At 32.4% G+C, this 23,612-nt stretch overlaps 1 pseudogene; it reads right to left on the minus strand.

The window, feature by feature from the left end:
- Window positions 1-13,491: 13,491 nt before the first annotated feature.
- Window positions 13,492-22,878, minus strand: LOC124928653 (annotated as a pseudogene).
- Window positions 22,879-23,612: the final 734 nt, after the last annotated feature.

Genomic DNA, 23,612 nt, shown 5'->3' on the forward strand with positions numbered 1-23,612 from the left:
AGAGTGGATGAAGCATTGTTAGATCCGGATTGGATCTTGGGAATACAAGAAGAGTTAAACCAGTTTGAGAGTAACAAAGTCTGGTACCTAGTCCCTAGACCGAAAGATCAATCGGTCATAAGAACAAGATGGGTATTTAGAAATAAACTCAATGAAGACGGTTTGGTCACGAGGAACAAAGCCAAATTAGTGGCACGTGGATACAAACAGGAAGAAGGCATTGATTTTGAAGAATCATTTGCCCCTGTAGCTAGGATTGAAGCCATTAGAATTTTTCTGGCCTTTGCTGCTTTCAAAAATTTTTAAGTTTTTCAAATAGATGTCAAAAGTGCATTTTTGAATGGTGACCTACGTGAGGAAGTATATGTTGAATAACCACCCGGTTTTAAAAAATGATGACCTGCCTAATCATGTATACCACTTAAACAAAGCATTGTACGGTTTAAAGCAAGCTCCTAGAGCTTGGTATGATACACTAACCGCATTTCTGTTAAAACATGACTTCACCATAGGTTCGGTAGATAAAACGATATTTAAATTTGAGAAAAAGGAACACATCCTACTTGTTCAAATATATGTGGATGACATCATTTTCGGATCAACCGATCCTACGCTATGTGATAAATTCTCAACCTTGATAACTAATAAATTTGAGATGAGTATGATGGGAGAATTAAGCTTCTTCCTAGGCCTTCAAGTTAAGCAACTCGAATGAGGAACTTTCATAAGTCAACCCAAATACACAAAGGAACTTCTAAAGAAATTTGGGATGGATACATTCTCCTCAGCCGCTACCCCAATGAGCTCATTAGTCAAATTGGACAAGGATAATGACGGTCAGGCAGTAGACCTGACAGCTTACTGAGGAATCATCGGTTCTCTCCTATACCTAACAGCAAGTAGACCGGATATACAATTTGCGGTCGGGGTGTGCGGAAGATTCCAGGCTAATACAAAACAGTCTCACTACACAGCCGCAAAGCGAATCTTGAAATATCTAAAGGGAACCCCTGAAGTCGGTCTGTGGTATCCAAAGGACTCATCTTTCAACCTCACAAGTTACTTAGATGCAGACTACGCAGGTTGCAAAGTTGATAGAAAAAGTACCAGCGGAACATGCCAATTCCTAGGTGATTGGCTTGTTTAATGGCACAACAAGAAGCAAACATTGGTTGCCACATCAATCGTAGAAGCTGAATATCTGGCAGCCGGAAGTTGCTGTTCACAACTTCTATGGATCCAACAACAACTGAAGGATTTCGGTATCACCGCCAAAGATTCCCCAATATTCTGTGATAACACAAGTGCCATAGCAATTACATACAATCCAGTCTTACACTCTAGAACCAAGCACATCGACATAAGGCATCACTTCATCCGGGAACATGTCATGTTGAAGCATATCCGGCTGGAATACGTATCAACAGAACAACAAGTAGCCGATATCTTCACAAAGCCCCTGCAGGAAGCTAAGTTTTCTTACTTCAGAAACATACTCGGTTTAACGGATATTAATCAGCTCATCTCTTAGAAATGTCTAAAGGGAAAATCGGTTCTAACAGAAAAACCGGTAGTTCTTCCTAAATTGTCGGAATCCGAATTCACCAAGGTACCTGTTGAAGAACCGCTCTGTCTATTAGTTACAGAAAACTGACCGGTTACTTAGTGCTTACACTAATTAACCGCATCGGGACCAATTACTAAAAACCGACCGGTTTGGAAATAATGTACTCTGGACTATTTGGTCTCCGAACAAAAGTGGAACAATTATCTGTGTTTAGATTTATCTGTTCTGAAAAGATATCTTTTCAAAGCAAAATGGTCATACCTTAAAAGACGTGAAGATATGATATCTTTCACCGTCCAGGCCTATGACTCACATCCTAGGTTATAGACATGCTTATTTCATGAAATATGTTTAATCCTATGGTCAGTAGAATACATTAACTGTCACCCACTGGATAATACTATCATCCCTCTACTAATATATAAGTTAGGTAAACATCAGACAAAATATTCACAAGTATTAACTTATCCTCTCACTAAGACAAAAATGTCTCAGTTTCCAAACATTCCCCAAGTTGATTTCGACTCTGCTCAAAGTACAGAGCATTATGAAATCTTCAAAATGATCAAGTCACTTGAAGACACCGGTCTAAAATCCTTTCTAAATGACAAACATGTCATCTTCCCTGAAACTGTCATGGAGTTCTTCTATAACGCCAGGGTTTTCCGGGGTACCCCTCATTTCGACACCCTCATTCAATCTAGGGTCGGAGGGACCGTGTTTGATTTTTCGGAGAATGACTTTGCCAGATGCTTTGATCTTCCGAAGCAAGGGATCATTGATCTGAACGTCCCGGGCGGACTAAAAGCCAAAATTTCCTTGAGCTTCTCTCGGTCTAATCATCCGGTTAGTGACCACGGTGCTAGGTCATCACTGAGGGCTGAATACCAACTTCTCAATGATATCATCGGTAGGGGCATCCTAGGTAAGGATGTGACCAATACCTATTGTGCTACAGCTTTCAATATGATGACCGCTATCACAACAGATATGCCGATCAATTGGTCAAGGGTGTTATTCGATGTCCTGATCTAGATGATCACCATTCGCTAAACCGGCCTCATCCCCTAGATCAGCTACCTACTCATGGAACTCGGGGTTCCACTATGTCCGGGCGAAGGACTGAATCAGGCCCAGGTCATAATCAAGGAACTTGTCGACTCATTCTATGAGCGGATCGAGAAGGCCTGGAAAAGGAAGAACCGACACCTCAACTCCTCCGACAATTAAATTACTCCTTCCTACAATCAGTCATTTTGTTGTACGAATTGGTTGTATTGTCATCCTACACCGTTATGATCTTTTCGGCTAGTCTATATGTTTCCTTTGGTTTATTGTAACTTCAATCTCATTAATGAAAAGTCACTTTCAATTTCCAACTACTTAGGAAATTACACAAACTTAGTTACTTTCTAACTATATTCTCCACCTCGAGCACCGCAACCGGTCAAAAGTAACTCCTTCCCAAGGAGTTTTGGAAACATAAATATTCCCATCATAAATAAGACAAAACTGAATTTCAGCATTAAATGCCCATATTTTCCATCCAATCTCAAATCTATATAAGGAACCCCCTCTTGTCAATTCAACAAACCTCCAAACAAATCAGAATTTCTTAAACTCTCTCTCTCTCTTGGCAAAATTTGAAAGAATTTCGAACCGCACACTAAGAAACTATATGTGCATTGATTTCGACTTCGTCCTCCAACTTCAGGATCTTGAAGTGAAGGAACTCCTTTTTGAATCCCTAATTGACACCGACCTTCTTGATTTTCTCGAAGAATCCGGACCTCTGTTCATTCCAGAAGTAATGGAATTGTTAAACAATGCATCCATGAATGACGATGTCATTATCTCCGTGGTGAAAAACCACACCATTTTTCTGAACGAAAGCGCATTCTCCCGGATGTTTAATCTGCCCACTAAAGGGTTTTCCGATTTCCCATCCCGGGTGGGCAATGCAGCAATTGACTATTCGGAAATGTTCTCCGGAACCGAAGTACCGGTGGAGAACCACGGTCTGAAAACCCGCCTCGCCCATCACATCCAACTCTTTCACGAGATCGTCAATCGATCCATCATCTGCCAATCTCCGAACCAATACTATTCTAGGAAAGTTTTCGACATGATGACCAACATCATCAGCAACACCCCCATCAACTGGTCATCGGTCATATTCCATAACCTGAAGACCATGGTCGAGTCAAAGAAAGGTCTCGGTTACGCCCCCACATAAGTCGGCTCCTTCGTACACATAATCCAAATCTTGGACCGGGTACCCCGGCGTACCTATCAAATGTTCTCCATGAGGAGGGGTGGAGGACAAACTCTCTAAAATAATTATTACATAAGTTATCTTTCTGTATCTTTTGTACCCTAAACCGATCCGTGTATCAGTCTCTATTATTGAATGATTATTTGAATTTCTAAGCTTGAAAACCAGGTCAAATTCGCATTATTAGAATATCTATCTAAATGACTAACCGGCTAAACACGCTAACTACCTCGTTGAATAACCGGTCAAAATCGCGAACCGCTTTATCATTGGTTAAATAACCGCTTCACTTAATAATCGGTTACAAGAACAAACCGCTTTATCGCCGGTTAAATAACCGCATCAAAAGCCCGCTCAAACTTCCCGCCTATCGTTTGCCGCCCAAAGCCTTTTGGAGGGAAAATTCCTGCCCAAACTTGACGTGACAGTTCGCGGAGGTTGAAATTCCAACCCGCGAATATAAATATGGTCCTTAGCCATTTTATTTCATTCTCACGCGAAACGGCTTTCTCTCTCTAGCTTTCAAATCTCTCAAATCCGGCGATCTCTCGTTTTCTTCAAATGGGTCGTGAATCTGTGCTCTTCACTCACATCGTCCAGGTCGACTTCGATGAAGTTCGAGCAAATGGATCGGCGAAAGCTAAACGGATGTTAACCCAAATCTCTGAGTCCGGTCTCGAACATTTCTTGAACGGACCGTTCGTCTTATATCAAGAGGCGGTTACCGAGTTCTTTCATACCGCCGTTCTCAGCGAAGGGACGATAACCGCAATAGTAGGCGGTAAACCGTTTAAACTTACCATGGAGTCGATTGCTGAAGTTCTTCATCTGCCAACCGATGGGAGCGACTTCTCGGTGTTTATAGACGAGGAAGCATTCCAAGCGGTTTGACGGGATATCTCGGATACTGAGGTGCCAATAGCGGTATCTGGTAAGAAAACCTCACTCAACCCGGAACTCAGACCACTATGTGAAATTTTAACTAAGTCGGTTCAGGCACGGGGAGGGAACTATGATAGCCTCACCCGAATGAAGATTTATATGATTGCCGGTTTAGTCAACGACACTAAAATTAACTGAGCGAAGGTAATCTTCTCCAACTTATGTGAGATGGTGGATCCAACATTCAAACGGTCATGGGGATACGTTGTCCCACTCAGCAAACTGATGCGTCATTTTAATGCTGACACCGACCCTGGTGTTTTCCTCGCCCCCAGCAAAATCGTAAAATCGCATCAATTTATCAGACCGGAGGATAAACAGGGCAAAAAGTAGGTCTCCGGCAAAAAGAAGAAGACAACAGCTAAAAAGAAGAAGACTCCGACTAAAGAAAAATCCGGAAGCAAGGCGGATAAGCAACCGACCGGATCGGCAAATCCGCACTCCGACGTCCTCAATACAGAAAATTCGGCATCCAGCTCTGGCCGAACCGCTTCATACCACACCAGAGAGGATCGGACTGGAAAATGGAAAGAACCGATGGTCGAAGAACAATCGGCCAGAACTGATAATGTTGATGCCGGTTCGGGCAGACAACAAGAAGAATATGAAACCGCGGATGAACACATCCGGCAAATGGGCGAGGATCTCGTCAACCAAATCATGAAAGAAATTCACGAGCAGACTCATGCGGCAAGCGACGTCTACTTTCAATGGGCCCTGAACCGGCATGAAATTTCTACAAAAACATGCTACCGGAACATCCTGCTGACCGGAAATTCGAAAAGTTGGTTGAGATGGAAGCGTAAGTCATCAACGTCACAAAGGCTCAGAGCGTCTTGACCGCTCTTCGACGAAGTAGGATGGTCAAACCGCATGCCCGGTTACTGGGGCTCACCGAACACATCCAACGTCTTCAAGGAAAGCACATCCCAAGGACAGCAGACTCTCAATTTGAGCTCTTGGTGTTGGACATGCTAGCGGTCAAAGAACAGGAACTGACCGAGGAGCTAGGACGGTTGGAAGCGGAACCCGAGCACCAGGAGGCGTCGCACTTCTCCAGATCCCCACTTGAGGATGATGGCAGTCCGAATCCGGTTGAAACCGAGCATGTCTTCCCTGAACAGGAACCCATAATCAACGACAACGACCTCAGGACGGGTACACCGCACACCGATCAGCAAGTCTCTCTTCAAACCGAGGATTCGGTACCGGCTGTAACAAAAGATAAAGTAAAGGATCTAATCGAGGAATTTGTCAATGCCACCATTCTGCTGTGGCAAAAGAAGATAAAAAAAACCGCGACTAAATCCATCGAGATGAACGAGTCTACAAATAAAGAGCTAGAAACCGCGGTCGGACGGATCACGTCCGTTGAGGACAAATACGGCATGACCGACCTTTTGTATAGTGACAATACTGACAGAACTAAGGCATTGGAGGCCGCAACTAAGAAGTTGGAAGCCGACCTCGCTCTTACCAGCCAAAAAGTCGGTATGGCAGAACTAAACCAATTAACAACCGATCAAAGGCTGAAAAAGATTGATGGGGATCTGGCTCAATCCGGTGTCCAAGCCGGTTCTACACTTGAGAGAGTGGCAATGCTTGAAGAGAAGCACGCCAAGACCGAGGCCGATCTAAAGGCTGTCACCGAATAGCTGGCGGAGATGATAGCGGAAAAGCTGGCAGCCGACAAAGCACTTGAGGAGGCAAATAGAACTTAACAAAAACAAACTTCCTGTGCAGGAACGGTTAAAGAATTCAACCGGTTAAGTAATTCAACCGGTCAAGCAATATAACCGGCCAAGAACCTAACCGATCAAGAAGACAAGACCGGTCAAATCAGAAGGCCAAAATCGTTGGACATTCGGTCAACCTGAAGTTATGAAAAACCGGAAGTTATCCGGTTAACCTAACCAACCGACCAGTGCGAATAGATACTTTGAGTATCTGTTGAAGATGATACCAAAGGGACAGACCTTAATATTACCATATTCATACAAGTCTGAGGACAATCCGTAGGCTGTAGAAGACCGTCCGACAAGATCTTTCCACTCCGGGATAAATTAGAGGCGCAATCCTCCAGGTGTAGGCAACTGCCCAACCGACAGTTTCCATATTAAGTAAAAGACAAACCTAGCCGTTTTTTTTTTAGAACGCTGGGTTCCGCTACTCCTATGGAGTGCAACTAATCCCCGCGGGTTAAGTACATAGCCCACAAACATACTTAACCAATTAACCAGGCGCAGAACTTGCCGCCTGATGGGCTCGAACCCAGGACCTCATGGAGGCCTGAGGGATATCCACCTCTTATTGCCACTAGGCTAGAAGAGGGGATAAAACTAGCCGGTTTGACCTATACACTGGAAGCCTAGACCTCCAGGTCTGAATCACTGAACCTCTTCTCAACCAATCAGATTCAAGGAGATGAAATGTGACCGTTGGCACATTTCACCTATAAAAGAAGGAGCTGAAGAGGAGTAAATACGGTTACCAGTTCTACCAACTACAAGCTCTAAGAATTATTGATTACAAGTTTATCTCTCTACAAGATTTAGAGCTCAAGTGTTTATTTGAAGTGATATTACAATTTCGGTGAGAATTGTACGAGTGTTATCGAGCAGCAAATAAGTCTCGATCAGATTGTGTTTGTGTATTCCTTAGTGAATATCCTTCTTGCGGTTTCGAGAGGAAGGGGTGACGTAGGAGTTTATCTCCGAACATCCATAAAAATCTGTCTTGTTATTTACTTTCTGCCAGTCTCACATTCTAACCGATTCTACCTAAACCGACTTACTAAGGCCCAAAACCGACCCACCCAATTCCAAACCGACTTTATCCAAATCCGGTTCTACTTATCTTGTGTGTGTGCTGCTTCAACCTGAAATAAACCAATTCCGCACATGAACTCGGTTCAAGGGTTTGTGACAGTTTGTATAGTATTGAAACCCGGTGTTAATCTCTAACCGGATTAAACACCAATCATTGAGTGAAGGCGCTAACCGGCCAGACCCCGGTTCCCCAGCCTCGACCTAGATCCTAACACAAACAAACTAATTATTTTTTTTAATTTTAAAATATATACATTAAAAGGACAAATGACATGTAAAAAAGAAAGTCATATTTAATACACGAGTGACCTGACCATCGTGCGGGGTGGTGCCATAATACACAATTCTAACTATATTTTAGTTTTCTTAAATTTAAATTTTAATAACTTTTTTTCTTATTAACTATATTCAATACTCATATTACAAGTTTTAGAGTATTTTCAACATTCATATTTTTCGATAAAAAAATATAAGTAAAAGTATATTTTCAACTTTTTTATAAAATAATAAGATAATAACTAATTAGTTTTTATAGAATTTACATCATTATAATCAATTATTCAAATACATTGATATTAAAAATATATATAAGAATTTAACATAAAAATTAAAAATTAGATTTATTTGAAAAAAAATTGGTCAGCAATTAATCTGTAAAATTAGATATTCTATATTTCTTATTAAGTTACTTTGTTATCTTGTCATGTAAAAGATTTGATTATTAATATATATTTAAGACAATAGTTTTCTTTTAATTATTTTTTTATTTTGATTTCATCCTGTTTATAATGTTTGTTATGTTTGCTAAAGTGTATTTAAAAATATTTTATATATTTGTAAAAAGTGTTTCGACTTAAGGTTAAAGATCCTTACAAATTATAAAAAAATAATATACATTTCCAAGTCTAAGTTAACTCAAATAAGTTCACACTGGCTTTAAAGAAGAACTAGCGTTTAACCTTTTTATTTCTATCTTAATAATAAAATTTAAATTCAATTCTTACATTAAACAAAGGAAAACTTAAAGTTAAATTAATGATAAAAATTTTTATTTTTTATTTTAAAAAAAACTTAATATTGGACAAAACTAGAAAACCGAAAATGACCGGATATTATTCCTCGTCACCGGATAGAACCTCTCAAATAGGGAAATTTGATAAAATGACTCTAAAAATTGGTCCTATTTAAAAAATAACTTAGCCCAAAAACAATTGATAAAACTAATATTTTTCAAAAAAATTGACCATTTTACCCTTAATATATATGTTTTTATTTTCGTTTCATTTTCTTTTCCTCCTCATTTTCTCTTCTCTTTTTTCTCTCTTCTCCTCTAGACGATCATTGCGCTTCCCATCCCTCCCCGCGAGCCCCGACTCCAGCAGCATCGCCGGACGCTTCCCCACTTCTCTCCCCCGCTACTAACCTCCATCATTCCCCGATGATCGCCAAGCAACGCCGGACGCTTCTCCGCATCAGCATTCACCATTCACCGCTTGCATATTTATGTGAGTTTTTATTTTTTTTCCCGCTTGCATTCTGAGTATGATATGTTTTAGGGTTTTAGGTTTTTAGGATTTTAGGTGAATATTTTACTAAATGGATTGAATGTGGTTTGAATGAGTATGAATGGTTATTATTTTGACTGAATGTGTGAGAATCTTTCTGTATATTACCTCCCCACGCAAATTGCATTTTTCGAGGGACGAAAATTAATTATGTCCATTCTGAATGTGATTGAATATGTATATTACATTCGCAAACTATACTTTGCGTCGACGCAAAGTGCACACTTTGCGTAAGTGTTGTTTGCGCTGACGCAAAGTGTTAATTCTCCGTTCAATTTCTTTTTCTCTTTTTGGAAGAAATCCTTTCACCAAATGTTTGGGATGGGAGAATAACATTTGGCACTTCTATTGTGGGATTATAAAGTGAATATGGTTATAAAAGGTTCTTAATCTAATGCCAAACAACATTGGATGTTCCCCTCTAGATGTTTTATTCTTCGATAATATATTCGTTTTCTTTGATAATGTCTACTCCAAAATTGATAACTAAACAATTTTAGAATATAGATATGTGATATGATTATTGTAATCTTTTCATGATTTTTAGTTTCATTCCTAATAATATATTCCTTTTTTTTACTTACAGTGGATTTAAAGTTCTGTTTGATTGACGACATTTTATCGAGAATTTTCAGTGTACATGGAAGAGTCATAGATAAACCATTTGTTTAGAATTGTTCATCTATTATATCTATAACTTCTTCCATTTTTGGTGCATTTGTATTGTAGGAGAAAACATATTGTTTCCCTTATTAATATTAAAGTTTATGTTCGAATTCCTTTTTCCTATTAGATTCAAGTTATTGGGAGATTTTTTTATTTAGATTTAATCTAATTAACCAACATCAAACAAACCCTTAATTTGTAAATGATATGAAAGGAGAAAGTAAAAGAAACACTAATCAAAAATATCATTTCTAAATTAATTTTAATCACACCACAAACTGTTTAGAAAACAAGATTGAAGAAGTTTCATAAATACTCTCCTCTATATCATATCAACAAATTCCATCTTCACATGAAGAAAATTAAAATAGACCGTAAACAAAGCATTTTGAAATGAGTAAAAATATATTCACAATTCATCTCTTCTTCCTTTTAGTTCTAAAACAACCCAAAGGTGTTCTTGACACTGTAAGTCATGTAAAGAAAGTCATCTTCGTCCTTATTTTCCTCATAAACCGTAAACATCATAGCAAGTCATCTTCGTCCTTATTTTCCTCATAAACCGTAAACATCATAGCAGATGCAACACAATACAATAATTCAACAATAACCTATTTAGAGATTCAATAGAACTCATTATAGCAGTTATCAATCAGAAGTTTGTAACTGACCTGTGGGTGACAGAATGTTCTTGAGAAAAATGAAGATAGCCTTTTCAGGGCTCAATTTGATTCTCTTCCTCACCACATACACAAATTGACCACGCAATGTATAGGAGTAATGATAGGGGGAGCGAAAAATTTGTAGCGAATAGGGCAGCGAACTACGTGGAGTGCTGATTAGACATGCTGACTCATTATTGATTTATTTCTCTTTTATATTTATTAATAATATTCTCTCTCTTCTTATTAATTACATTTTCTCCCCCTCTCTCTTAAATAAGACGCATTCAATAAAAATATTAATTTTTTATTATTAAAAAATACTTAATAATTTATCTCTTTAATTTTTATTATTATAAATATTTTTTTTTAAATTATTGTAAATGTCACTATAAACACGCATTTTTATTATTTTTCTCTCTAAATAATTTGTTTTATTTTATTTATTGAAAAATATAAATTTTATTTTCAATAATTAAAAAGACTCAAATTAAAATAAATAATAATTAATTGTGTTAATTAAAATTTATATATAAGAGAATAAAAAATATATTTTTTTTAATCGTTGATTGAGTTTTTTATTCTCTTATATATAAATTTTAATTAACACAATTAATTATTATTTATTTTAATTTGAGTCATTTTTATTATTGAAAATAAAATTTATATTTTTCAATAAATAAAATGAAACAAATTATTTAGAGAGAAAAATAATTAAAATGCGTGTTTATAGTGACATTTACAATAATTTAAAAAAAATATATATTTATAATAATAAAAATTAAAGAGATAAATTATTAAGTGTTTTTTAATAATAAAAAATTAATATTTTTATTGAATGCGTCTTATTTAAGAGAGATGGGGAGAAAATGTAATTAATAAAAGAGAGAGAATATTATTAATAAATATAAAAGAGAAATAAATAAATAATGAGTCAGCATGTCTAATCAGCACTCCACGTAGTTCGCTGCCCCATTCGCTACAAATTTTTCGCTCCCCCTATCATTACTCGTCCAATGTATAGTTTGCGTCCACGCAACTTATAACAAAATAGTTGTAGTATAGTGGTATTTATTAATTCCTTTCATACAAGTGACTAGGGTTTCATAACTGCTGTATTGCCTTCTAGTGAAGCGGTCTGTTCGACACCATGGTCGTCCACCCGACTTGTGTAACTCATCTTTTGTATCAGATGTTACAGTCGCCTTGTTACAGTTGCATGTATGGTCTCGTGGTCCGGTGAGCTGCTACAGTCGCCTTGCTATAGTTGCATGCGTGGTCTCGTGGTCCGGCGAGCTGCTGGAGTCGGGGCTCGCGAGGAAACGTCCTTCGGCGTTGCTTGGCGATCGTCAAGAGTAGGGAATTCGGGGAGGGAAGCAGGGAAGAGAGAGCAACTGTCCACTGGAGGGGAAGAGAAATGAGAACATGAGGAGAAAATAGAATGAGGAGAAAATAGAAAGAAAAAAAAAATAAGAGTAAAATGGTCAGAATTATTTAAAATAATTATTTTTGTAAAGTCTAAGTTAAGTGAGTTATTTTTTAAATGATCCCTCTTTTTAGGATACTCAAATATTCATATACGTACTTTTATGCCATTATGATTTATTTATATTAATAATTTTTGTATTTTATTTTTCAGTTATCACTTCAATAATTATTTGTGAACATGAAATCTTGTATACTTTAAAAAAAGAATGGAATAATTAATAAATATTAGTTATATATTATTATTATTATTATTTATATATATATATATATATAATTAAGTATAAATTAATTAAAAAAATAATAAATAAACTAATCATATTTACAAAATCAATAACCTAATTCATTTATTCAAATAAATAATTATTATTATATATTTTTTAAATTTTATAAATGTAAATTCACTTTATTTTCCAAATCTTATAATAATTATTTGTAAATTTTTAAATTTTTATCTTTATAAATATAAAAATTTAAAATTTTAAATAATTTAAATCAAACTTTTTAATTCAAAATATTAACAAAAGTAATGCTCAAAATGTGTTCAACTTACCAATAACACAAGTTACAAGAAAAGATGTTTGTCCACTTCAGTGGATAATTTTAAAAAATGGCTTACAAAATTAAAATTAACTAGCTGTTTTGGTTATTAATGATAAAGTTTTCATTCCAAATTTTACCATAGATTAAATGTGGGGATGATTTAAATTTAATTTTTTTTTTTATCATATTATCTATCTATTTCTTTTTAAATAGTCCCAGTGAAGATTTTCAATAAATCTATTGTATTTTATTTATTTTATCAAATATTTAATAAATATTTAATCATTCATTTTAAATAATTAATTTTTTAATCAAACAAAATTTAAATTTATAATTCAAATATAACCCCAAATTCAAATAGTTATAATTTTATTCTCTTAAAATGTATGTTGTGTGTGCATGATGCATTCATGTTTTAGCTGACTGAATTATGAAGGTCAGTTCCAGAATCATAAAACATTTCCAAGATTAGTTTGTACATTTACTGCAAGTGAAACTATTAACCTTGAGATAATTTGAAAACTTAGATTTCAAATAAATGGCATGCAAGTTTAACAAATTTAAACCTAAAACTTGAATGTTTAGATATGTAAGTGTAGACGTGAGACAATTTGAATGCTTAGATGTAAATCACTTTAAAACATTCAAATTATCTGAAATAATCCTGATCCATTTATTGTTAATGTTGTAAAAACAGTTATTATGATATAGAATATCTTAAGATTTTTCATACAATGAAATTATATCTTGTCTGTACCCATCATAGAACAAATAGGTGCAGCAATTTACTTCGAATATGGCAACATATTTACAAAGCAGTTGTTCAAGACTTCAAGCAGTCATAAGGTCAAAAAAGAAATGAGCCCATTTTTGCCTTTAGCATATACCTTAATTAGTTTATTTAAAAATTGGTTAGCAAACATGTGAGACTAGAGAATTCAGGAAAATGATTTACCATTCAATCCTCGTAGTCTTCCGTTTGCTCTAACAAATAGTTAACAACCAATTCCTCATTACGATCACAGGCAAGGAATGCCTCAATTACAATGGCTCTGTCAAATCCCATTGCCTCAAGCTGCAAATGGAGACCAGCTCAATAGTACAACACGAGAAATTTGTGAAAAAAATGAATCAAGAGATTAAAGAGAAAATAAATTATCCATACACGTGCAATTGCTTCCTGCTCTGCTAGTGTGACACTGATAGAATGAGGCATTTCCTGATCGGCATGGTCGAGCATATCGCTGAGAATTTATATCCAAATCCAGACACATACAGTTTTTGAGTTCACTGATCTTTGGATACATAAATAACTATGAGATCTTCCCCTATTGATCATTTGCAGTAAGCTACAAAAAGGAATGCACATATCAAATTCAATTGTAGCGTTAGTCATAATATACTGACCCTTCAGAAAAGTCGCTAGGCTCATTAAGCAGTTGAAGAAACTCTGTGTGATGCTCTTGTATAAGTCTTAACAGTTGTGGATTTTGCTTCCCAAGCTCTTGAAGCTGTTGGAATTAAACTAATTCCATTAATTAAATGGAAATGATATTTGGGCTAATGAAATTCACACCAAATTCAAATGTGAATTAAGTGTGAAATTAATCTAAATAAAATTCACATGAAATTCAAATGTGAATTAAAGTGAAATTAATCCAAATGAAATTCACATGAAATTCAAATGTGAATTAAAATGAAATTAATCCAAATGAAATTCACATGAAATTCAAATGTGAATTAAAGTGAAATTAATCCAAGTGAAATTCACATGAAATTCAAATGTGAATTAAGGTGAAATTTCATCCAAATGAAATTCACATCAAATTCATTGTGAATTAAATTTGTTAATTGTTACAATTAACATAAATGTCTTGAATGAGGCAATTAACAAATGATGTTAATTGTCATTGTAACTACAAAATATTTATTGTAGAATGTAACTTGCAAAGATGATGAAAAGGCAAACAACGATAACCGTTGGATGAATGGATGATGGATTAGTGACCGTTGGATTAAAGAATTGATTATGAGTTTAATTTTCAACTATAAATATCCCTTCACATTGTATTCCTCTCTACACATTATCTTATCACTTCTCTCTCTAGAATTCTAAAGTCTTTCCTTGTTCTTGTGAGTATTCTTGTGAGTGTTCTTGTGAGCGTTCTTCGAGTTTCTTGACTCGATCATTTCTGTGCGAAACCCGGTGATTGTGATTCAGGTACTTTTGTTTAGTTCGATGTTGTAGTGGTTTTTCTGTGCTGAATCATTGCAGGTTCCGTTGTACCCTGGGAAGCAGCCACCGACGAAACTCTCCAGCACAAACGGGAGACAGTGAAACTGTTTTAAGGGAACTGTGATTCCACAGGCCTCAGAGCAAACGAAAAGATTTTTCTTCATTTCTTAAATAATCTGTTGTATTTGTTTTATTATCCTTGTATTATTTTCATATATCATTTACGTGTAATTTTTACGAGATAAGATTACCAACAGAAGCATGGGCTGCAAACGGAAAGAAGATATGATCTACCAACCCAAAAACCCATCTAAATAAGCATTTTTGCAAAACAGATTATCAAAAACACACCTGTAAAATTTGTGGATTTGATTGAACCATAGTGCGTAATGCTTGGAACTGAAAGCCAAATTCACAAAGAACCCATTAAAAATAAATTGTGTCAGCATCACAACAGGGACCCTGCTTAAATGATTTTCATTTTTATAAGTTTTTAAAGTCTCATTAGATGACTGAAAGTTGTCAATCTGGGTACTCCAAGCTTTGACCAAGGCTACCAATTACCAGTACAATTTCTATTTTGGGTTATGCATCCAAAAATCAAAATGATCATGATCTTATCATGAGCAAGAAAAAAATCTCTATATCAAATGAGGAAAAAAAATCACTATTATTTGGATCATGATCTAAAAATGATTTATATATCAAAAGAAGCAATAAAAATCCCATTATAATTTGGTTGATCCAAAATAATAATGATGCAGAACAAATCTTATACCAAATGAAAAAAAATAACTTTCAGTTTTAACTTTGTCGATTTTCCAATGTAACGTGACAAATATAAGTTTCCAAATAGGATGAATGAAGTGTAATCAAAACCTGTTGGTTGCTTTTGAGAAAAACAAGAGAACCAAGTCCATCGTTACCACAGCCAGAAACGGCTTCCTGTTACATCTTAAGCTTGCAATAAACAGAAAAAATATATAGAGGACAAAGGAAGAATTTGAGAATGCTACCTGCGGAAACAAGTTCAGTGGAGATGAATTGGGTGCTCCGATAGAAGAAGCATTAGAAACTGTGCCCATTCCAGTCCCTTCCAAGGCAACCTGACTTGTAGGAAAGTGAGGCACAGGGACTGCAACTTCTGTTGTTTCTGGAATTCCCTACAATGTTAATAGATATATCAATATCTCACATGCCAAAATAAACTAAAATTAACAAGTTCAAGGGCATACTGAATATAAGTAATCTACAGCTCGCTCAGGATTGTTGTAAGCAGCTCGAAGAGCTCGAGTGACAGTTTCCTTATCCCAGTTGTCACCCCCATATCAACTATTTGTTGAATGGTCTGCTCAAGATTACTAGAAGCAACCAAGTTTGAAGCTGCGTGAGTATAGGTATCAGATGATGAACTTCAAAAGCAACATAATACCATTGTAGAAGTTGCTCCAATATTTATCTACATAAATTAGAATTTACTTGTTGTATTTCTAGTAGATAAAGGACTGTATTTTATAATTAAGTTTTCTTTTCTGAAATGAAGAACTATCTTTATTCTCTCAAAAGAGAATCTATCAGTCTAAAAGCATTATTTTTGTGGAACACATTCACAATACCGAAAATTTCAAATTTGGCTTACTCCACAAAGATTCTTCATTCTTTTCAGATCTGGCTTACTCCACAAAGATTCTTCATTCTTCATTCCTCGTCAATATAACTAAGTTTGGAGATGTGTCTTTATCTTTATTGATGTCACCGATCCTATCAAAAATACAAATAATGAATTAAATATAAAATAAATAAAAGATTAGGATATCGTCATATTTATAATAATTTAAATAATTCCGATGATAATTGGAGTGTAACTAAGTTTATCATTATCATTTTTTCTGGGAGAGTTTAGAATAATTAACACTTTTCTTAATTAACACTTTTCTCAATGTTTTTTTAAGTGTTATTTTTTTATTAAAATATTTTTCATTCTTAGTTTTTCATATTTGTGAGATATTGTAGTTAATAAGGCAAATTTGGAGTTTCTATATTTTTATGTTTAGAAAAAGTTTCATATCTCACTTATTTGAACTAACAAGTATTTTTTGTTTATTTAAAATTTATTTGATTACATGTAGTCTTAAAATTTAGATCATTACTTGGAAACACCCCTAGACAAAACTTAATTATTAAATGTATTTTTTTTATGTAAGTTAAATATTTTATTTTATAGAGAGAATGAAATAATTTTAATCATCACTCTTTCTTATAGATAAGGGGTCTTATTTAAGTGATGTCATCATATATATTAAAAATATAAATCTTACTTATTGACTAATGACAATATTAGATATTTAGTAACATTTTAATTTTGGATAATTTAATATTCATTAATTTCTTTTTGGTTAATGACTTTATAGTTTATAATAATCATTTTAATTAATAATTATTTTGATTAATTAATCAAGAATTATTTTATGGCATTGCATGAATTATGATTATTGTGATGTTATATTGTTTTATTATTATAAATTTAATTTCAGTTCACTCTTAACTTTTTTTTAAAATTTTTTTTCAAGTTCTTGTGAACTTAATTTTACATCTTCTTAATTTTTTATAAATAGTTAGTCGGGATAAACAATTAGTTTTTTTAATTAAAATTATCCAACCGAAATCGAAAACTGTAATGGTAGCAAATAGAAAACTTAACTAACATGATTGTATTTTGATCAATTTTTGAATATTGGTTAGTCAATTACTTATTCTACATCATATGTCTTTTGTCATATTTATTTTAGGTGTCTTAAATGTTAACAAAGAGTTTAATTAACTTTAAGAAAAAAAACAAATATTTGTAAGAAATAATTATTGTAAATGATATATATTTTTTTTTACAACTAAGATTTTTAATTTGAGATTCTTAATTTTTTTAATTATTTATAAATGATATTAATAAACAATATTTTAAATTTAAATATTGAAAGGAATTCAAAATTACTGAAAAATTGATTATACTATTAAGATAATGTTACAACCAATTACTTATATATCTTTTAGACCAAAATCACTCCCCACCTAATTCATAAAGAACTTAGTTTGATATAAGTGTATTTATTTTTTATTTATTGATTTTAGATTAAATTTATAATATTTAAAATATTACAACCATATTCATCAACAAAGAATTAAAGTATAGTTATATAAATATTAAAAATATTTTATCATTATTAAAAAGAAAACAATTTATATAAGTATTAAATTCAAAATCATTAAATTAGGTACACATAAAAAAAATAGCATTAGTAAATAATCGTGTGCTCGTGTCTTAACTCAAATCTTAACTGTGCTGGTTTCGTTTTAGATCATATTTATTAGGCGTTAAAATGATTCTTTAGAAATCACCATTGTTCTAAGTTCTAATATATATGATTAAAAACATAAATATAGATATTTATGTTTTATAAACATTTCTGAAATATAACTATGACAAGAAACATTAGAGTCTTAACAAATGAATAGATTACTATACTCAAAATTATATAAATAACCTGATAATATATGTTTATAGGTTCTCCTCTCACATCTTTGGTAGGATAGACTGTGACACCAGAAATTAAGTAGGCACCATAAATTGTGTATACACTTGTGACATAAGCCTATTTAATCTCTTTTTTTCATTTAATTTAAATAATTTTTTTTGGTTTAATATTATCATCTACTAACTTTGTTTACATTTATATTTTAACAAGATATAATACAATTTATATCTTGAAAATATCATTATAAATGAGTATTAAAGACAATGTTATAAAACTTGAAACAAAATTTTCATTTCAAAATATTGCTACTAATATTGCACTAAGTTTTCATCTTTATTCTAATTTTGTCTTTGATTGATGTCTCTCTACTTCCGCTGCCTTTCTACTTCCTTCTCACTCTCACTGGACTTATATTAATTTAGTCAATAAGGAAAGAATTAGTTTTTGAGTTTTGATCAGAACGATATATAAAGTTAATAGAAGAAAAAAGGTATGATTGAATGAGTGTCAAATAACTTAAAGGATGATTATTAATAGGTTAAGTTAATTTATGATTTAAATTAATTTAAAAAAATTATAAGTATTAATAATATACTTGAGTGAATGATGTAAGAGACATGATTTAAAGTTTAGTGAAGCCAACAAAAATTTATACAATTATTAATTTTAATTAATTAATTAATTTTAATATCATTAATTACCAATTCTGCTTATTTTCTTGTTTTATTTATACAGCACACTAGTGTTGTGTCGTGAGTTGTGTGGTGCAGTAAAATACACTATCTTATTTGATTAATCTAACCTATTTTGGTTTTATTAAATTTAAAATTTAAATATAAATATATTTTTTTAAAATTAATTGAAAAAAATGAAATAATTTTTATATTTTATAAATAAATGTTTCTTAAAATTAAAATTCCAAAATAAATTTAAAATTAAAAAAGTCTAAAATATATTTAAAAAATTTCCTTTCTTTTTTTTTCTCAATTTATGCGTCAAACTATTTTTTCAAATTTTAAAGTATTTTTTTAAATTTATATTTTTCCAAAAATATAAGTAAAAATAATTATAATTTTTTATAAATTAATAAGATAACAAATAATTATTTTTAAAGGAATTTACATCCCATTATAATCAATTCAAATACATTAATATTAAAAAAGTATATAAGAATTCAACATAAAAATTAAATTTATTTGTATATGATTTTGGTCAGCGGATTAATAGGTAAATTAGGTACTCTATATTTCATATTAAGCTACTTATTATCTAACTTTCCATATAAAAGATTTGATTACTAATAAATATATTTAAGACAATAGTATTATTTTAATTATTTTGTCTTGTATTTGTTTTGATTGCATTCTATTGTAATTTTTTTTAGGTACTCTTAAGTGCATTTACGAATAAGTTAATTTTTTTTGAAAAAATGATAAGTTAAAGATGCTTATAAATTATAAAAAAATATTCTTTTAAATAACTAAGTAGATCAATATAATCTATAATGATGCTTAATTTTTAAAGTGTCCGATTGTTGGGTCAAGAGTTGTGATTAATTTGGATATATATGTGAGAGTAAATGGATACTTTGGTCGGATTGTAGATTGACCCGCACATAAACTTAAACGGTTAAAAATAAAAATGATATATGTATGTTTAGAACTTGCAATCTAATAAACAAGTACAACCCTTTAACCAAGTATGAGTGGGATGTAGTTTGCCGAGAAATAATAGGCCGATAATTGAAAGTGGTTAAACAAATGTGAATCAAATATTTAATCAATGTGCGAGGTCACGATCATAAATATTAAAAAATATGAATCAAATATTTGATTGACAAAGTGAAAATGTAAAGTTACAAGATGAGAGGTTCATTCGGAAAAATATGTGATGAAATATGTGAGAAGATAAGTTGTTTTACCGAAGTGAATACAATATGAGAGTGTTCTATTTTTTATTTTAATATATTATTTGTGATTTATTAAGAATATTAAATATTGAATACATATTATTATAGTTTTTTTAATTTATTTTGTTTTTATTTTTATCTGTGTAAATCAGACGAAATTTTTTCTAATATTAGTTAAAAAACGCTATAAATTATTTTAAAAAATATTTTTATTTTAACTAACAAAGTTCAAATGTAAAAATGATATAAAAGAGATCAAAACTTAATAGTCATTTAAGACATAAATATTATGTTATTTGGTTTTTAGGCGTCCAAACACAAAATCACAAGTTGGTTATACAATATCTCTATGAATAAAATTTTAATCTTTTTATATTAATATTCCTAACTTCTTGAAACAGTTGTTCTAAGATTTTGTATGCTCCAACTTCAAAGTTATTTTTGTTTGACGAGTCCAATTCAAAAAATGAGTATGTAATAAGAATATATTTTTTATTTTGAATTTTCTCTCGAAAATAAATCTTATTTAATTTGATTGTATTGATTTTTTCTTGTATGCATCTCTTATTTTACCTATTGGTTTCTTCGTAAATAAATTCCTTTCTTATAAAATGAAAGAAAATAACTCAGCCAATTACTATGTAATCTTTGAGGCTACCAGTAATAAAACAAGAAAGTATATTTAAAAAGTCTTTCAGTACAATTTTGAAAAGGGCATGAAATATAACTAAGCTTACTATTATCTTTCTAATGTTTGGAAAAGAGTTTCAAATAATTAAAACTTTCCTCAATGTTTTATCAACTACTGTTTTTCCATTAAAATATTTTTAATTATGAGTTCTTATATTTTTGAGACGTTGCATAAAAATGGCAAATTTTAAGTCTTTTTTTTTTGGAAAATGTTTTATATCTAACTTTATAGAACTAACCAACATTATTTTGCTTATTTACAATTTATTTGATTACATGCAGTCTTAAAATTTAGATAATTACTAGGAAACAATTTTATGAAACACCTTTAACAAAACTTAATTATTAAATGCATTTTTATGATGTAAGTTCGATCATTTATTTTATAGAGGGAATTGAAATGATTTTAATCATTACTTATTCTTATAAATAAGGTCTTATCTATAAGTGATGTCACCATATATATTTATCAATGTAAATCTTACTATTTCATAATTATTGACTAATGACAATATTAGATATTTAGTATTTAATTTTGGATAATTTGATATCTGTTAATGTCTTTTTAGTTAATGATCGACTTTATAGTTTATAATAATAATTTTAATTAATAATTCTTTTTATTAATTAATCAAGAATTATTTAATGGGATTGCATGATTTATGATTATTGTGATGTTATATTTCAAAAATGTCTTATTATTATAAATTAATTTATTTCAGTTCAATCTTAAGTTAATTATAAAAATGATTTGGCTTTCTTCTTTAATTACATTTTTTTAACGTACTTAATGAACTTAAATTGAATTAATTTTATTGTTTCTTAATTTTGTTATACATAGTTAATTAACAATATAAAAACCAACCGATTTGAATGTTTAATCGAAACAAATGAAAAAACTTAGCTAACATTAGTTTGTGTTAAACTAAAAGGTTTAATTGCAGCAAATAAAGGACTGTATTTTATAATTAAGTTTTCCTTTCTGAAATGAAGAACTATCTTTATTCTCCCAAAAGAGAATCTATCAGTCTAAAAGTATTTTTTTGTGGAACACATTCCACAATCCGGATATTTCATATCTGACTTACTCCACAAAGATTCTTCATTCTTCATTATCATAACTAAGTTTGGAGATGTGTCTTGATCGTCTTCCTCAGAAAACTATTTTAGACACAAGCTAGACAGGTCATTTGAAAGGCTAAAAACTAGAATGTTGGCCAAAGTGTTGGGCCTTTTGAGTCCAGCCAGACAGTTAATTAAATAAGATAAACCTAAGAATGCTTCTCATTCTATCACTTCTAAAGAGAGAAGAAATTCGGAAAAGAAGAGAAGAAAGAGAGGAGAAGAAACAAAGGAAAAAGAAGAGAAGGAGAAATAGATCTCTTACATTTTCACCTTCAGGTTCCAATCTCTTGTTGTCTTATATCTAGACTATCTTAAGTCTGAATGAAATTGGTTTTCTCTGTTTGTATACCTGAACTTTGGGTTTAAAGTTGAGAAGAACATTTGTATTTGTTTCTTGTTTATAGTGAAATTTGCTGGTTAGCCCCGTGGTTTTTACCCTCTAGGTTGAGAGGGTTTTCCACGTAAATCTGGTGTTGTTTTGTTCTGTGCTTGATTTTCTGTTTTAGACATGGATAACCTGTGCATTTACCCATCTCACATTGCTAGATTATAGTATAAAAGTAATATTCATTTCAAAATTCCCAACAAGTGGTATCAGAGCTGTTAGGTTTATTTTGAAGAGTGCTTTTGTAAGTTGAGATGGAAGGCAATAGAACAATGATCAGGTTGACAAATAATAAATGGCAGATTTGTAAATCCAAAATGGAGGATATCCTTTACTGTAAAGACTTGTATGAGCCGGTTGAAGGAGATAGTGCGAAGCCAAAAGATATGTCTGGCGGTGATTGGACAAAATTGAACAGGAAAGTAATTGGCACAATCAGACAGTGGCTTGATGATAGCGTGTACCACCATGTAGCAAGTGAGAAGAGTGCACATGAGTTGTGGAAGAAGCTGGAGTCATTGTATGAGTAGGAAACATCATGTAACAAAGCGTTTCTGATTCGAAAGTTAGTAAATCTGAAATTCAGAGAAGGTGCAGGTGTTGTTGAGCATTTAAATGAGTTCCAGAGCTTGATTAATCAATTGTCAATGATGGAGATGACCTTAGAAGATGAGTTGCACGCCTTATTGCTCTTGGGATCATTGCCCAACAATTGGGAGACATTGGTTTTGACAGTCAGTAATGCAGCTCCGAATGGTGTTCTTACTATGAGTATAGTTACTAGCAGCTTGTTCAATGAGGAGACAAGAAGGAAGTCAACTAATACAAATAGTGCACAGGCCCTTGTCATAGAGAACAAGGGAAGAGCTGAATACCGACAACAATCAAGAGGCCATAGCAAGTCCAGAGGAAAATCAAAATCTAAGGGAAGACAATGTTATCACTGTGGTAAAGAAGGTCACATAAAGAAAAATTGTAGAGCCTAGAAAAGACTTCAGAATGAAGACAAAAATCAGAAGAAAGATGATGAAAACAGAAATACCACAGCCACAGTAACTGCAGATGATGTAGTGATTCTTTCTTGTGAAAAATAACAATATCTACATGTAGAAGATCACCAAGGAGTTGAGTGGATAGTTGATATAGGTGTTTGTTATCATGCTACACCAAATAGAGAGTTCTTCACGACTTACAGGGCTGAAGA

The sequence above is a fragment of the Impatiens glandulifera genome, chromosome 1 (assembly GCF_907164915.1).
Source record: "Impatiens glandulifera chromosome 1, dImpGla2.1, whole genome shotgun sequence".
Lineage (NCBI taxonomy): Eukaryota > Viridiplantae > Streptophyta > Magnoliopsida > Ericales > Balsaminaceae > Impatiens > Impatiens glandulifera.